The sequence below is a fragment of the Oryctolagus cuniculus genome, chromosome 14, assembly GCF_964237555.1.
Source record: "Oryctolagus cuniculus chromosome 14, mOryCun1.1, whole genome shotgun sequence".
Taxonomy (NCBI): Eukaryota; Metazoa; Chordata; class Mammalia; order Lagomorpha; family Leporidae; genus Oryctolagus; species Oryctolagus cuniculus.
In genome coordinates this window covers 11246418-11264103 of record NC_091445.1, presented here as the reverse complement: position 1 = coordinate 11264103, position 17686 = coordinate 11246418, and the positions used below count along the sequence as shown (strand labels likewise).

The 17686-nt window shown below is 41.9% G+C and overlaps 1 long non-coding RNA gene across 5 annotated transcripts in view; it reads right to left on the bottom strand.

Annotated features, from left to right (window-relative positions):
* The window catches only part of LOC103349541 (uncharacterized), a 156291-nt gene that overhangs the window by 1314 nt on the left and 137291 nt on the right, over positions 1-17686 (bottom strand). For 3 of the 5 annotated variants that reach the window (XR_007922678.2, XR_007922676.2, XR_007922681.2), the window contains exon 6: positions 4787-5267. The exons of 1 other annotated variant lie outside the window; for it this stretch is intronic. This is a non-coding gene — a long non-coding RNA (uncharacterized lncRNA). Of the gene's footprint in view, positions 1-934; positions 1812-4786; positions 5268-17686 lie in introns of those variants that run through there. One more of the 5 variants, XR_011381866.1, reaches the window with a different exon arrangement.

Below are 17686 nucleotides of genomic sequence, written 5' to 3'. Positions count from 1 at the left end.
TCAGCAAGATTGAAACTGATGTTTCTGAATGGGGCTCCTGAAAACACCTTACAAGGTGAGAGATTCATGATTTCTGCATCCTTCCTATTTCTCTAGCATGGATGATCCATCCTCAGATTTCTCCATACATGGTAAGAAAACAAAATTCTATCCTGCTAAACCATGTTAATTTGGTTTTCTGCTACTTGCATGTGTGTGTGTGTGTGTATCCCCTTCTCTCTCTCTATCTGTAACTTTCAAATAAATAAGTAAATACATCCTTTTTAATACTTTATTTATTTATTGTTTGAGAGGTAGAGTTACAGAGAGAGACATCTTCCATTCACTGGTTCACTTTCCAAAAGGCCACAACTAGCTGGAACTGGGCTGATCTGAAGCAGGAGTCAGGGGCTTCTTCCAGGTCTCCCATGTGGGTGCCACTTTCCCAGGCCATTAGCAGAGAGCTGAATCAGAAGAGGAGAAGCCAGGACATGAACTAACACGATATGGGATGCCAGCACTGTAGGCGGATTCTTAGCCTACTATGCCATAGTGCTGGCCCCATAAATAAATCTTAAATAAAAGAAAGAAATTGAGAACACAGACACACCTGGATTATGGGTGATACCATGAAGGCAGACCAAATTCCCCCAAGTCTCTTATAGTGCGATGTGTTTATTGTACCCCTTCACTATGTTAAACCCCTCCATAAAGGATCATTAGTGCTATGCAAAATGGTTGCTGCTAGACCCATAATACAGAGAGGAAAACAGAGGGTCAGAGCACTAACTCTTAAATGAACCCAGAATATCTTAGCCAGAGTTTCAATTTAGATTTCTCAAATTTGAGTGTCTGAGCTCTTTCTGCACCACATGCTGCAGCCTAGAAGACATACAGGATATGAATTTCTGGGAAAAAAAAAGAAAAGAAAAAGTCAAGAAATAATCATTCTGGCTTAATAGAAAACAATGTTTTGGTACTTTAATTATTCAGATCCATAGCATCAGAATTATTTATTGCTACTAAAATAAGAAGGTAGTACCCAACATTTCTAAGCATACAAAGATTTTGTTTAATGTTTACATTTCTATAACATAGATGGTATTACCCCCTCTTGTGAGTAGATGTCAAAATCCAGAGAGACAAATGACTTTTCTAGGTGAGAAACCTTGAATGTACTTCTTGATCCCAAGACAGTGTGAGCTCTTCCCACCACACAGCACATTAAACTCTCTATGTCATTTTGCTTACGTTTCAGTGAGAAAGGATAAAGGAAAGGATGAAAGTAAGGATTAATCACCATCTTGGCCCTTCTTCCATTTATTATCCAAACCACTTTCTTGGGGTGGATGTTGTGGCACAGTGGGTTAAGCCACCACTTGGGATGCCTGCATTCCGTATCAGAGCGCTGGCTTGAGTCCCATCGGATCTGCTTCTGGTCCAACTTCCTGTTAATGTGTCTGGGAGGCAGCAGGTGATGGCCTAAGTACTTGGATTCCTGCCACTCATGTTGGAGACCCAGCTGAAGTTCTTGGCTGCAGGCTTCACTCTGGTACAGCCTCAGCTACTGCAGACATTTGTGGAGTGAATCAGTGGATAGAAGATTGATATCTCCAGCCCACTCCTCCCCTTTTCCTTGAGTTTTTGTGAACAAGCCAGTTTCTGCTGAACAAGCAGTTTCTGAACAAAGCATCATCTGGGAAGTTATTCTGACAAAGTAAGGATTCTGTAAAGAAGGTCTCACTGAGCAGGCTTGGCCAGGATCCTAGTGATTTTCTGAAGGTCTCCAGTTCACCCTTGGTCTCCAGCAAGCTCTTTTTTCTCCTTACCATCTGTTTTCAAGGATCAATGAGGATTCTCGTTAGGGACTCAGTAGGGGCTGGAAGCGCTCAGGGGTATTTAACAGGTGCTGGAACTTACATCTAGGTCACCAGTGCAGGTCTAAGATATTTGGCTCTCTCTTCTGCTAGTCTGTGATCTCAGGCAGTAAGAGCAGACCGGTGTCTTCAAACAGCACATCCTACCATAAAACCCTGTTCCCCTCCTTGATTTAGAGACTCTAGTCAAGAATCATGTGTGCTCATTTCCACTGGAGTCAGCCGGGAAATCATGGTCATTACTCCACTGATGCATGCGTGATGTTAGCAGCACGAGAGCTGGACTTAAGCAACTAGGTGAGGCGGGATGTCATGCATTCCTTTAAAGAAATCTCTCTGAGTTTGGGAAAGGTGGGATTAGAGTAAGCAACAGAAAGAACAAGAGGAGTAGGTGACAAGGTAGAAGGATGACAGTCCAAGTGTGTAGTAAATTAGGAAAGAATGGTCAAATGGCCCAATAGCTAAACCCATGCAGGTTAAATATTCAAATTCAGCTTTGAAGACTGTAGATGCCTGCATAATGAAGGTGAAGGCAAAAAAGCATAGGTGGTTACTTCAGTTCTTAGCGTTCCTTAATCAGCTTTGTGATTATCTTTAAGTATCAAAAACATTGCCTTCAGGTATTATTAAAGAAAAATGCCTCAATCAGGAAGATAGAATAATATTTAAAGTTAACAATGGCTCTTGGAGGGGACAGAATGTGTCAGAAAGACCTCCTCTACTTGGTTGTGCCATGCATTATGTATTTCTCATTTTTTCCCTTCTGAACCTCTATTTATCATTGTGAAATACTTTACTAGCAATAGTAAACACTTACATTCCATTATTGCCTATAACAAGTAGTAATTTAATCCTTACAACCCACCTATCACCCCCTCTTGTTACAGGTGAGGAAACTGCCACAGAGAGTTTGCCCAAGGTCTCCAAGGCTGTATAGTTAACTAGTGAGGTCAGGAGTCAAGCCTGGGCAATATTCTCCAACTCCCTTCTACTAACCTCTAAAAACTAGTCCTTCCTTAGTCAATGCAGTTCAAACAGTTTAGACTTCTAGGAATAAAACTCAGTACAAACTGAAGTTACTTAGCCCATCACTGACCTGAAAAACAAAAATGATTTTGCATTGTGACTCTATGATTTAATTCCTAATCTACTTTAAGGATAAAAATCATGTTTTTCTGAAATAAAAAGGTGGTAACTTTTCTTGCATATACATAACAATAATTATCATAGAAGTCTGAAAATCTCATAAAGAACTTAAGAATTGTAAATTTTTTTTTATTTTTTATTTTTGACAGGCAGAGTGGACAGTGAGAGAGAGACAGAGAGAAAGGTCTTCCTTTGCCATTGGTTCACCCTCCAATGGCCGCTGTGGCTGGTGTGCTGCGGCCGGCACACCGCGCTGATCCAATGGCAGGAGCCAGGTAGTTATCCTGGTCTCCCATCGGGTGCAAGGCCCAAGCACTTGGGCCATCCTCCACTGCACTCCCTGGCCACAGCAGAGAGCTGGCCTGGAAGAGGGGCAACCGGGACAGAATCCGGCGCCCCGACCGGAACTAGAACCCGGTGTGCCAGCGCCACAAGGCAGAGGATTAGCCTACTGAGCTGCAGCGCTGGCCTGTAGGCCTGTAACCCTCTTTTAACAGAATCCTGGGGCTGGCGCTGTGGGACAGTGGGTTAAAGACCTGGCCTGAAGCGCCGGCATCCCATATGGGCACCGGTTCTAGTCCCGGCTGCTCTCTTCTGATCCAGCTCTCTGCTATGGCCTGGGATAGCAGTAGAAGATGGCCCAAGTCTTTGGGCCCCTGCACCCTCATGGGAGTCCCAGAGGAAGCTCCTGGCTCCTGGCTTTGGATTGGTGCAGCTCCACCTGTTGAGGCCAAATGGGGAATAAACCAGCAGATGGAAGACCTCTGTCTCTGTTTCTACCTCTCTCTTTAACTCTGTCTTTCAAATAGATAAAATAAATCTTAAACAAACAAACAAACAAACAAACAAAAACAGAATCCCACATGGTACCCTCCTGGCTCTTTCTTGGCATCTCATTCATGAATAAATCTTGCTATATGGAAATCTAGTCCATATCAGCACCTTTTTTCAAATTAAGCTCACATCTCTTGGTGGGTGCCTGGATAAAATAAAAATCTAAGGATTTCTCAGTTTGTTTCATTATATTCTAAAATCAGAATTTCAACCAGTGGCACTTAGAATAGCAAACTCCTAAAGTTTATGGCATGGTAGGGCAGGATGTGCAGTGTGTGTGTCAGTGTTTTATGCATGTGCCCAACCAGAGAGTATTACAGTGGTGACTAAATTTGAGAATATAGACTGGCAAATACGCTTTCTAAGGGGAAAAATGGAAACTTAAAGTAAGGTAGACTTTCTCTCTATTGAATATTTACCAGTCAAAGTCATAGAAAATCCAAGCTCATTTCAGGCTTCTTGAAAAGTAATCCAAAAAATGATTTAGTATCTCTTATAAAGTGTGTGTATAAGGCAGGAATGCTGAATATCACATATGATAAAAAAGCAACTTTACACTGTCCAGAAGAAAACGCTATTCTGAGAGTATTAGTCTGCTCAGGCTGCTATAACAAAATAACAGAGACTGGGTGGCTTCAAAGAAGTCTATTTCTTCACACTGTTGGAGTCTGGGAAGTTCAAGATCAAGGTGCTAGCTGAGTCAGTTCTGTTGAGAGCTCTCTTCCTGGCCTGCAGATGTCGCATTCATGCTCTGTCCTCACAGGACCTTTCCTTGGTGCTTGCTTGAAGAGAGAGAGAGAGACAGAGAGAGACAGAGTGGGGGGTGGGGTGGACTCAGTATTCTAATCGGGGGTGGACATAGACATTCAGCCAACAGCACTGACCCCAAATCATTTCCCGGCAATCTAGTGGGTACGATGTGAGCATATTAGCCTGAGGCTTTTGTGAAGTTTCCCTGTAGTTGCTCACCTCGAGTTTCCATCTTTGGCCTCTGTACAAGTGGAACTTTCCAGTTAATCCCCAGACATTCACTCTCCAGAAGATACCAGAATCAAGCACAATGGAGAAGTGGTCCTCCAAGAATGACCCAAGGACTCCCAGGGTTCTGTGAGAATCCCACGAGCAGCCTGTAGACAGCCTCTGTAGTAAGTGCAGTCATTGAATATCACTGGCAATGGCCCTCCCCTTTGCGCTTCTTGTGTGCAGTGAGATTAGATGTCTGCTCCTCATTGCATCCTTGAAAGGAGCATCAGTTCCAAGGAATTTGATAGGAGTAGGAGGAACAGGTGGTGAATCCTTGAGCTTCACATGAGTGGCCTGAGGATCGCTCATGGTTCTGGTCATGTTCCTGAACATCTCCTTCCACGACGTCCCCAGACTACTGACGATCCTGTCATTAATCTTGCATTCTATGAGAAAAAATCTTGCATGCTGTAAAGAAGGACTATATTCAGTTATATTATTCAGTGGTAATTTTCACTAGGATAATTTCTCCTGAACTCAAACCATAACAATTCCTATTGCTCGGCCGGCGCCGCGGCTCAATAGGCTAATCCTCCACCTACCGGCGCTGGCACACCAGGTTCTAGTCCCGGTCGGGGCGCCGGATCCTGTCCCGGTTGCCCCTCTTCCAGGCCAGCTCTCTGCTATGGCCCGGGAGTGCAGTGGAGGATGGCCCAAGTGCTTGGGCCCTGCACCCCATGGGAGACCAGGATAAGTACCTGGCTCCTGGCTCCTGCCATCAGATCAGCGCAGCGCGCCAGCCACAGCGGCCATTGGAGGGTGAACCAACGGCAAAAGGAAGACCTTTCTCTCTGTCTCTCTCTCTCTCTCACTATCCACTCCGTCTGTCAAAAAAAAAAAAAATTCCTATTGCTCAACACCTCCCAAACGCGAGCATGATTTATAAAGTCTCCCATTAACCTTCTTCAGTCTCACAATGGAATCATCACATGGGCAGGAATTTTTCCCTTCCCTTTCCACCCCTCCCCTCCCCTCTCCTTTCCTCCCCTCCCCTCCCCTTCCCTTCCCATCCCTTCCTCTTCCCTTCCCTTCAGTTTTCTCCCCTCCTCTCCCTTCTAATCCAGCTCCCTGCTAATGTACCCAGAAAGGCAGTGGAAGATGGCTCAAGTACTTGGAGCCTTGCCACCCACATGTGAGACACAGATGGAGTTCCTGGCTCCAGGCTTTGGACTGGTCCAGTCCTGGCCATTTCAGCCATTAGGGGAGTGAACCAGCAGATAGAGAATCTACCAGTCAATCTCTCTCTCTCTCTCTCTCTCTCTCTCTCTCTCTCTCTCTCTCCCCTCTCTCCCCTCTCTCCCTTCTATTTGTAACTTTGTGTTTCAAATACATAAATAAATCCTTAAAAGAAAACTCTACTCTCACTCCAAAATTTAGACCCACAAATTAGTTTTCTCTGACCAACTCCATGAAGTTTTATAACAGCATCTACATTACAGTGCTCAAATACTGTACATCATGCTGTTTCATGAGCACTTGTGTTTGGGAGAAAGTGACCAGTCTGCCACCAGGATGATCTCTTACTGTCATCTCACTTTTCTCCTGGTGCCTCTCTAGCCCATCAGAAATTTAGAAAGAGGATTACTATGAATACTATTTAAATCTGATTATGGAAGCAATTAAATAGTGCATCAGATTAAAATATATTCCTCTCATAACACGTTTTGATGAATTTTGACTTTAAGTTTTTGCAGAATTCAAAGACCAGTTGTCATTGACCTTGAAATAACTTTGAGATATTTACCTTCTAAGCCTAAAGGTTCTACCTTCCTTACCTCTGCATATCTGCACAATTGTCCCCTGTCCTTTAAGAGTGGGAAAAATCAAACATATTATTATTTAGATCCATTTAATTCTCATGGCCCTGGGATGATGTGACTACAGTTAACTGCTAAGCATGACAAAAATATATTCAATGTAAGGCGTCTGCCTGACAAAACCAAGATCACTGGGTCAGAAACTATGGAAGCAAAGATGCTAATGACTTTTTTTTCCCAAAAGTAATCAATATATTGAGAATCTGGTTGGCTTTCCCTCCAACAGCAATGGGATACCTTTCCTGCTTCTTGGGACTCAGCTCCCTCATCTGTAAAATGGAATAATTATAATAGTCTTCATAAATAACCAGTGTAGGCAGACTTGAGATATTGGCCTGTCTGAACTTGCCCAGAAACAATGAAAGCAGGGAGAGAGAATGCTAATGAGAACTGCATTGCAGAAGAAATGTCTGAATGGAAGTCTGAGAACTAGGGTATGTTTCAACGGTGAGAAAATTAATAAACAGGTAAATATCTCATTGTGTCTGAATCCTCAATGATGAAACAAGAGCTTTGCAATTCATGTAAAGCAGTTAAACTTTCTATGCAATAGTGAAGTCATGAAACTCATTGGTGTGTCACATAAAACAAATTAACTCACATTTACAGGGTTGCTAAGTAGGTATAGTGTAATCTTCATATGCAAGGAGTGTTGCATCTAGTGTATGTCCCCTTTCTTTTCAAGGGAGAAGAGAAGCCATTTCTAAAGATGTGACAACTACAGCAGAATGCTGTGGGCCACAGGACGTCATACAGCTGTATGAATGTTAGTCTCGTGAGTGAGTAAGTAGCTGGACAGATGAACTCAGGCCCTTGTAAAAGTGGCTCAGAAGTAATACCTAATTTTAAATGACTATTATTTCTGCTTCTACTCATGAATTCTTGTAAGAAATACAAAGATGGGACAGCAGAGTGTTCCTTTCCCTGGGGTGCTGAACAGAGTCATGATATGCACAGATTGGGGTTCTACAGAGTCCACTGGAACCTGAAACTTCGCCAATGACTCAGAACCAGGAATGAAACATCAAAAGCAGAGGGTAGACTGAAAATGAGAATCCTCCATACCCGGAAAGGGGTATGAACCTCCTCTGTCCCTAGGCTATAGCCTGGCAGTAATCTAGGCATGGGAAGAATTAGCCTGATCATTCCCCCTTTTCAACCTTTGAGGTTTGTACTTCATACTGCCACGAGTTATTTCTTTAGCCAGCCCAATAACACAGATGCATGGTCTCCTTCCCCGAATAAAGGAAACAAAAGCAGAGCAAGCATAAGGAATTTGTTCTCATCTGGCTGGGATTTTAAAATATATTTAATGTCTTACATATTTTCATGTATAGCATAGCTCTTTTTTGTTTTTGTTTTAAGAGTTATTTATTTATTTGAAAGAGTTACACAGAGAGAGGTAGAGACAGAGAGAGAGGTCTTCCATCCATTGGTTCACTCCCCAATTGGCTGCAACAGCCAGAGCTGTGCTGATCCAAAGCCAGGAGCAAGGAGCTTCTTCTGGGTCTCCCATGCAGGTGCAGGGGCCCAAGGACTTGGGACATCTTCTACTGCTTTCCCAGCCATAGCAGAGAGCTGGAACAGAAGAGGAGCAGCCAGGACTACAACTGGTACCCATATGGAATGCTGGCACTTCAGGCCAGGGCGTTAACCCGCTGCACCACAGTGCCAGCCCCAGCATAGCTCTTAACATCTAATCGAGCAATCCTGCTACCCAGAATCCAATGCCCCAAATGGGACTAGAACCTGGGGTGCCGGCACCGCAGGCGGAGGATTAGCCTAGTGAGCCGCTGCACCGGCCCATTTTCCCTGCTTAAAACTTTCTCTTCTTGGAGTTTCAAGCTTTGTATTTTTATGAAAGGCTGTATATATTGTAAGAAAAAAAAAGATGGTTTAGAAAGTTAGTTTTGCCACATATTTCCAAGAATTCAAGAGTGATAAATTTAAAACAAAGCACATTTTGATTTACTTCTGCAAACCAGCCTCACAAGAGAAATAGAAAACCTGAGTTTAGCTTTGAGTCTGAAGCTAGGTTTTATATTGAGGAGGTTTCTCCCCATTTCCCTTCTCACTAATTCATGTCTCACAAACCTTGCTTCATTTTTCTCCTAGAAGAGTTCTCCTTCAGTAACTGTCAAGTCAGTCCTGTCATAACACAGAGATACAGAAATAGTCTCATTGTTTTTCAAGTTCATACTTAATGTATATTGTTCACAAAGCAATGGGGAATCAAATAAAGGGATGACATCCATTTGGTAGGTGGCTTGGGCAGTACAGTTTTGATTTGTTTTACACTAGTTCTTTTATTTTTTAACTTAACTGGGTATGTTTTTAAGGGACTCTTTTTGTCTCGGCCATTAGGAAAATTGTTATCCATATAGATAGTAACCTGAACATTTTTAATTTAGTGAAAACCATATGGTATTATTAAATTCTGGCTCAACATAGTTGCCTGCTGAAGACTGAGCCTCAGGCTCATCTTCCATTTCTAAAAATGCAGATAAAAGTGTTGGAGTGCTTTGTTAACATCAGCCTGATACTTTCTCCTTGGTGTAATTAGAAAGCTCAAAACACCTGAGAAGAAGTGAATTTTCTCCTTGTGTCATTCACTAGCCATGTGCATGGTAAAATCATCTTGTACACACTAGTGGTGTATCCCTCACCATAGACGAAAGCTGGCTTAATATATATTGTACCACAGATCAGTAGTTCATTCTACAGGCACACAAAAGACACAGCTATATTCCACCTGGTACTTCAAAAGTCAGAAGCACAGACATTTTGTAGAAAGTGCAAACTCCTCTCTAAACTCCATGACTCACTAACCTGTTCAGATTGAGAAGACAATGAGAAGTACATGAGCAGGACCGAGAATCCAACTGGCCAACTTGATAAGGTTGTATGAGATCTTTATAGAGCAATCAGATTGCAAACTGTCATTAAATCACTTCAAACTATTTTTTATCAGTGCTGAAGGTAATTGCTAGGATCAGATTGATAAAGTTGATATATTTTGAGGAAAAACTGATTATACTGCCAGATGTGACCATCTTTAACTTGTTACTGAAAATGACCATTCATATGCTGAAGCTGAATGTTTTAGAAACTGAAATGAATAGTTGTTTCCATTGTACCAGTCTAAGGTTTTATTTACATGTATGTGATTTTCACAGTAAACTTGTACAAATTCGATGCAAAGTAAAACCTCAGTTTAAAAACTTTACTTTCTCCTTTGTGGAGAGCTGCAAGAGTTGCACGAATGGCCAAAGCTTAGAAGCTTTTCATTAGCCAGCATGAAGCAAAATGAATAATTAAAGTTGATTTACACAGAAAGTAACAATGGAAAATTAGTGGGAAAAATCCATTGTTATTTTTTTTACTTCTGCTGCTAACATACAACACCACAATGGCAGTTGAGATATTAATATTTTTCAATAATCCATTTACTTGGCAGAAACTCCAAGGAAATCTATCCATCTGCTTGATTCTTAAAGGTAATGCCTTTCCTATTAAGAAAGCTGGTGTTAGCCATTTCAAGACACTCACTTTCCAAAAGCAGTATCAGCAAATCCCCGTGGTTTTTGCCACTGAAGGATACAATTTTCAGTTTGTACTTTGCTGGTCTTCTAAAAGAAACAGTGAGAAGGGATCTACACAGCTGTTTCTTGCTCTAACATCCTATCTACTTCAAAGTAACAAGCCAGTCTGGCAGAAGGTTTCAAAAAGACAACAGCACAAATTCCCATCAGCAAGTTGTGCATTTTATTAGAAAATTAATGATAAACCCACAATTAGATAGATACAGTGCTTCTGATTTGCTGATTAATTTGTTGACTCTGTTGTCTGTGGACTTTCAGGAAGCCACAGAGTGACAGCCATGGACTTAACCAGTAAGTAGTTGATCTCTATATGTGTCTACATTAATATTTTATTGACTGTGCTTCATTTTAACTGTAATGTGGCTAAAATTCCAAAGACATAAACATCTTTATTTAAGAACACTAGAGAACGTAGCTTTGAAGCATTTGTCATTAATATAAACACAGACAATTGTAGTAGTGGTGTGGTGCACTGAAATGCTGGCAATCTCATCTGTTCATGGGTTTGAGAAGGTAGCAGAAGACAGCCTAAGTACTGGAGCCTCTGCCACCCATGTAGAAGACCAGAACGGAGTTCCAGGCTCCCGACTTCCTCCTGGCCCAACCCCAGCTGATGTGGCCATTTGGAGAGTGAACCAGAGGATGGAAGATCTCTGTTCTCTCTGTCACTCTTTCAAATAAATAAAAATAAAATCTTTTAAAAAATAAAGGGATGATTACTCAACAATTATGTATAAAAATGTTTGTGAGTGACTAGACTAATATAGCTCTTCCTGTAAATCCAGTGGCTTCCATGAAGCTTCATAGGAACAGCATGCAATAGTCCCAGCCTAGAAGACTGTGAGAATGCACCCAAAGTTTCATCCACCTAATTCTTAACATTCCTTTGACAACTCTATCCAGCTGCCTAAAGCTCCAAGTCAAAGACTATATTTTTGCAAACATTTGGTAAAAACCAAAAGAATATAATTATTTTAAATTTGGGTCAAATCTGATCATTTGCAATCATGCAATTTTAAAAAAAATTTTTAACTTTTTTAAAGATTTATGTATTTGAAAGTCAGAGTTATACAGAGAGAGAGAGTCAGAGAGATTGCTGTTTCACTCCCCAGATGGTCTCAACAGCCAGGGCTGCGACAGGCCAAAGCAAGGAGCCAGGAGCTTCTTCTAGGTCTTCCACATGGGTGGCAGGAGCCCAAGTACTTGGGCCATCTTCTGCTGCTTTCCCAGGCCATTAGCAGGAAGCTGGATTAGATGTGGAGTAGCCAGGACACAAACCAGCAACCATATGGGATGCTGGCATAACAGGAGGTAGTTTGACCTGCTACACCACAATGCCAGCCACCGCAATCATACACTTTTAAACTATAACATTCTTGTGTTTTCCAAGAGCAATACTCTGCTGGCTTTAAGAAATGTGGCAGGATTGGGGTCTCTCTCTCTCTTTCTCTCTCTCTCTCCAAGAAATAAATGATTTTTAAAAAGAAATGAAATATAGCAGGTAATAAGAATTTCAATGAGCCAGTACCTGTTGAAACCCAGCCGTTCTCAATAGGTGACTGGTAGATTTCTTCTGACCATACCTTCAGCAGACTACTGTAGGCCTACTATGTGTCAGGCACATACTAATCCCATGTGAATTCCTTCTTTCACTGTGTTTGTCCAATAGAATCAAATAAAATACATCCAGTGACTCTAGTCTGTGGCTAAAAATTAGGAAAAAGTTTTCTGTAACAGAGACCCCAAATTCTCCTAAGCTCTGCTCTGACTCAGGTTCTTGAATTATAGACCATTCCACAACTGATTTTGTTTTTCATCGAGACAGGGAAGCAAAGCAAAAAGTAACATCAATTTTGTTTCTGATGTCTCACTTTCTACCTTCCTACTTGCCCCGTTGGACAAGTTTTTAAAACATATGGAAGCTTAAGTCTCTTTTTCTGTAAGGTGGAAATACACTGCAGGGATAAAAATGAGATAATGTGAGTGCCGGCGCCGCGGCTCAACAGGCTAATCCTCCACCTTGCGGCGCTGGCACACTGGGTTCTAGTCCCGGTCGGGGCGCTGGATTCTGTCCCGGTTGCCCCTCTTCCAGGCCAGCTCTCTGCTGTGGCCTGGGAGTGCAGTGGAGGATGGCCCAAGTGCTTGGGCCCTGCACCCACACGGGAGACCAGGAGAAGCACCTGGCTCCTGCCTTCGGATCAGCGCGGTGCGCCGGCCGCGGTGCGCCAGCCACAGCGCGCCGGCTGGGGCGGCCATTGGAGTGTGAACCAACAGCAAAGGAAAACCTTTCTCTCTGTATCTCTCTCTCACTGTCCACTCTGCCTGTCAAAAAAAAAAAAAAAAAAAAAAAAAGAAAGAAAATGTGAGTGAAGCTCCTAGTACTGTGCCTGGTGAAAGCTAAGCACTCAGGAAGTGTAGCTTCAATTTGGTCTCGTCATCAGCAGAGCATAGGGATGAGAGATGCACTAAGATTTATTAAGTTCCTGATGATCCTTGGGTAAAAATAGCTTCAAAATTTACCCTCTCCTCATTCTCTCTTTCCACCTCCATCAGGTTTCTTCTTTATAAGTCTGATAACTAATTCATAGCTTGCATACCATCCTTTCTTTACATTTCCTCTTTCTAACTTCTCATGCCTTATTTTAGGAATATAACTGTACCTCAGCAGAGAAAACAGGAAAAAAAGAAATTACAAAATTTAATCATCATCTAAAAGTTATTTATTAGTAGACATTTCTGAATGGTAGAATTTATGGTGATTTATTTATCCTCTTGACTTATAGTCTTTTCTATTTTCCAGATTTTTACATAACATGTATTACTTTCCAATGAGCAAGAAATGTATTTAGGAAAAGTGAGTGAGTGTGTGTGTGTGTGTGTGTGAGAGAGAGAGAGATAGAGAGAGAGAGAAATAGGCCATAACAGCAACATATTAAGCTCAATAAAGATGGGAGTGCAGGGAATTTTTTTTTTTTAACAGGCAGAGTGGATAGTGAGAGAGAGATACAGAGAGAAAGGTTTTCCTTTGCTGTTGGTTCACACTCCAATGGCCGCCGCAGCCGGCGCACTGTGGCCGGCGCACCACGCTGATCCGAAGGCAGGAGCCAGGTGCTTCTCCTGGTCTCCCATGTGGGTGCAGGGCCCAAGCACTTGGGCCATCTTCCACTGCACTCCCGGGCCATAGCAGAGAGTTGGCCTGGAAGAGGGGCAACCGGGACAGAATCTGGCGCCCCGACCGGGACTAGAACCCAGTGTGCCAGTGCCGCTAGGCGGAGGATTAGCCTATTGAGCCGCGGCGCCGGCCATAGAGTGCAGGGAATTGTGTGAGAGAACTAGAACATGTAAGAGCACTAAAAGAAAAGCATCTTAGAAGCCCAGGACTTAGAAAACCTTGAATTAAATTCTAGTCCAATGATTTAGTGTTTATATGACTTCGGTCACTAAAAACCCACTGAGCCTAATTTCTGTCATCCATAAAATGGGATAGTAACAATCCCAAGAAATTTCTTGAAATTTAAGTGGGATTGCATGTGAAAAATATATTATCTATGGCAAAGAGTTAGTGCCCAGATGTGGTTAGTTAAAGAGTAACTAAATTCCAGGGCCTGGTGCTATGGCACAGTAGGTTGATCCTTCGCTTGCAGTGCTGTCATCCCATATGTGCATCAATTCTAGTCCCAACTGCTCTTCTCCAGATCCAGCTCTCTACTATGGCCTGGGAAAACAGTAGAAGATGGCTCAAGCACTTGAGCCCCTGCACCCACATGGAAGACCTGGAGGAAGCTCCTGGCTCCTGGCTCCGGATCGGACCAGCTCCGATGGTCTGATGGAAGACCGTTCTCTCTGTCACTCCCTCTCAATGTATGTAACTCTACCTCTCAAATAAATTTTTTAAAAAAGTAACTAAATTTCTTTAAAGAAATAAGAAGAAAATTAAGACAAAACCCATAGACAATGATTGAAATTATCTCATGCAACCAGATGCCCTATTCATACCTGAAGTGTAACCTGATAAAAGCAAAACAATATGTTTTATATTCCCCACCAAAACCAGCTCATTTTCTTATATTTATTAACACTGTTGATGAAAATACTCAGTCTATAGTCCCCCAAGTTAATAATTCATTCCAAATCCTGATTTTGCAACATTCAGGATGCGCCTCATTCCAGTTAAAACATGGGTTTGGTTACACCCTTTCCCTGTATTTCCAGTGACAGTGTCCTGGCTTATGCTGCCCTTCTGTTCCACCTGGGTTTTAATGATTCTAGCTTCATCTCTCTTGAACATATCGAGAAACCCACCAGTCTTCAAACTCTGTTTTCATTCCATCACTTTCTTTCATTAAAGATTTTAATCTAAATTCCTCATGTTGCATTCAAGAATCTCTACCAACTTATAATCAACTGCCCCTCCACTCAACAGTTTATTTCTCCTACATCAGCTCTGATTATGCTAAAGATGCCAGCTTGGCACTATTGCTCTATTCAAATTTACCTTATCCGTGTTTCCTATGTATAACATGCCTTTGCAAATGACTTGTCTTCAGGGCTTCTCAACCTCAGCATGGCTGTCATCCAGGACTGCTTCACTCTGGGGTGGGGGCCTGTCCTGTGCATTGCAGGATGCCTCACCAAAAATGCCCTCAGACATTCTCAAGTGTCTCTTTGGGGGCAAAATCACTGCCAGTTCTACTTCCGGGTTTTTGTTTCTGGGCTGTCACAATGGCACTGTCAGGTTATACCACAGATGTGCATAAAATAAGATGCTTTTGAAAAGTCTCTCCCAAATTTAATATTTGGATCTGTGATTGTTGTGCTGAATCACCATGTGATTCCCAGCGAGTTGCACAAGAGGACAGAGAATGTATCGCTTTCCTATCCCAGATACTCTCCAGACAGCACAGTGTCTCAGGTTTGCCTTGCTTAAAGTATTATGGATTATCAAGGTCTCCTTTACCGCCAAATCTCATTCAAAGAAGTAACTTAAAAATGATCTTATTTGTTTATTTTGTTAGGTTGATTGCCTCTGTAGATATTTTTCATATATCTTTTTGTTTGTATACATTAAAATATATATTTATTATAGTATAGAAGAAAAATACAGTTCATATCTGAATTTCTATAATCAACTACTATATTATATTCTATAATCAACAACTCATCAGTGATCTGTTCATTAAGTGTTAAATAATCAAGTATAACTGCTTTGTATAATGCACAAATTCTTAGTACACTTAAAATAAGTTAAGAGTACTCAAAGGATTTTTAGAGGAATTGGTTGGGATTTTTGCATGTATTAAGAATTCATGGGGCCGGCACTGTGGCATAGCGGGTAAAGCTGCTGCCTGCAGTGCCAGCATCCCATATGGGCACTGGTTTGAGTCCCAGCTGCTCCACTTCTGATCCAGCTCTCTGCAATGGCCTGGGAAAGCAGTAGAGGGTGGCCCAAGTCCTTGGGCTCCTGCACCCACATGGGAGACCCAGAAGAAACTCCTGGCTCCTGGCTTCAGATTGGCACAGCTCTGGCTACTGCGGCCATTTGGGGAGTGAACCAGCAGATGGAAGATCTCTCTTCCTCTCTCTCTGCCTCTCTTTCTCTCTGTGTAACTCTTTCAAATAAAGAAATAAATATTTTTAAAAAATTGATTATTATTTTTCCCATTAAAAATATAAAGTATTTTCTCCTGCTACTCAAAATTTGCTTTCTCACCTATTTTCTGATGTGGATTAGATTTAGATAATTAGGAATGCCAGTAGTAACATTATTTAAGTACTTATTACATTAAGCCTTGAGTAAAACATTTTATTTTTAAATTTTTTAAAGATTTATTTATTGGGGTCAGCGCCTGTGGCATAGTGGGTAAAAGCCGCTGCCTGGAGTGCTGGCATTCCATATGGGTGCCAGTTCAAGTCTCAGTTGCTCCATTTCTGATCCAGCTCTCTGCTATGGCCTGGGAAAGCAGTGGAAGATGCCCAAGTCCTTGGGCTCCTGCACCCACATGGGAGACTTAGAAGAAGCTCCTGGCTCCGGATCAGCACAACTCCAGCCATGCAGCCATCTGGGGAGTGAACCAGTGGATGAAGACCTCTTTCTCTCTGCCTCTGCCACTATGTAACGCTGCCTTACAAATAAAATAAATCTATAAAAAAAGGTTTATTTATTTATTTGAAAGTCAAAGTTACACAGAGAAGGCAGACAGAGAGAAACAGAGAGATCTTTCATCCCCTGGTTCACTCCCCAGAAGGCCACAGCAGCCAAGAACTGGGTCAGGCCGAAATCAGGAGACAAGAGCTTCTTCAAGGTCTCCCATAAGGGTGGCAGGGGCCCAAGCATTTGGATCATCTTCCACTGCTTTCCCCTGGCCATTTGCAGGGTGCTGGATCAGAAGTGAAGCAACTGGGACTTGAACCGGCAGCCAACTGGGATGCTGGCTTCACAGGAGGCAGCTTTACCTGCTATGCCACAATGCTAGCCCTGAGCAAAACATTTTAAATGCATTACTTCTTTAAAATAAACTACCTCTTTGTCCTTAGTGTGCTGTACATTGAGATTTAATGCTATAACTAGTACTCAAACAGTATTTTTCACTTTATGTTTCTATGTAGGAGCAAACTGTTGAAATCTTTACTTAATGTATGCTAAACTGATCTTCTGTATATAAAGAGAATCGAAAATGAATCGACGTGAATGGAAGGGGAGAGGGAGTGGGAAAGGGGAGGGTTGTGGGTGGGAGGGACGTTATGGGGGGGAAGCCATTGTAATCCATAAGCTGTACTTTGGAAATTTATATTCATTAAATAAAAGTTAAAAAAATAAAATAAAATAAACTACCTCAACAGAGATACTTTGAAAGAAAGCGGATATGAAAGAGAGGGAGAAAATTTCATCTTAAAATTTTTATGAAATATGTAAGTAATTCTGTTTCTTAATCCTGAGATGAGACCAAAATCAGACTGTTCTTGTAAGGTAAGGCATTCTGTTCCCTTATTTTTCAAGCTTACTCTTACTCAAACTTGCTCTATCCTCTGAGCTCTAGCTTCTGTTCCTATCATTTCACCAAACTCTGTTAACCATACTTATCAAAAACCACTGCTGGTGAATCCAGTGGGTTTCATTTCCTGTTCTGTGTGACTTCTTGACCTTTTTTAACACCTTTGAGTATTTTTGAAATACTCTGTTCTCAATGCTATATTCCAAGACTAGCTGCCTTACCTGGCCTGTAGACCCTATATTCAACTGCACATTAAACATCACAACTTAGATGTCTCATAGACAGAACTACGATTCAATTGTGTGAAGATAAATTCAGGACCTCTCCCTCCTCGGAATCTACTTTTCCTCCTGTGCTCCCCATTTCAATAAATGACTTCAGACTTCAGAGTGTCCTAATTTCTTGAGTCAGAAGTA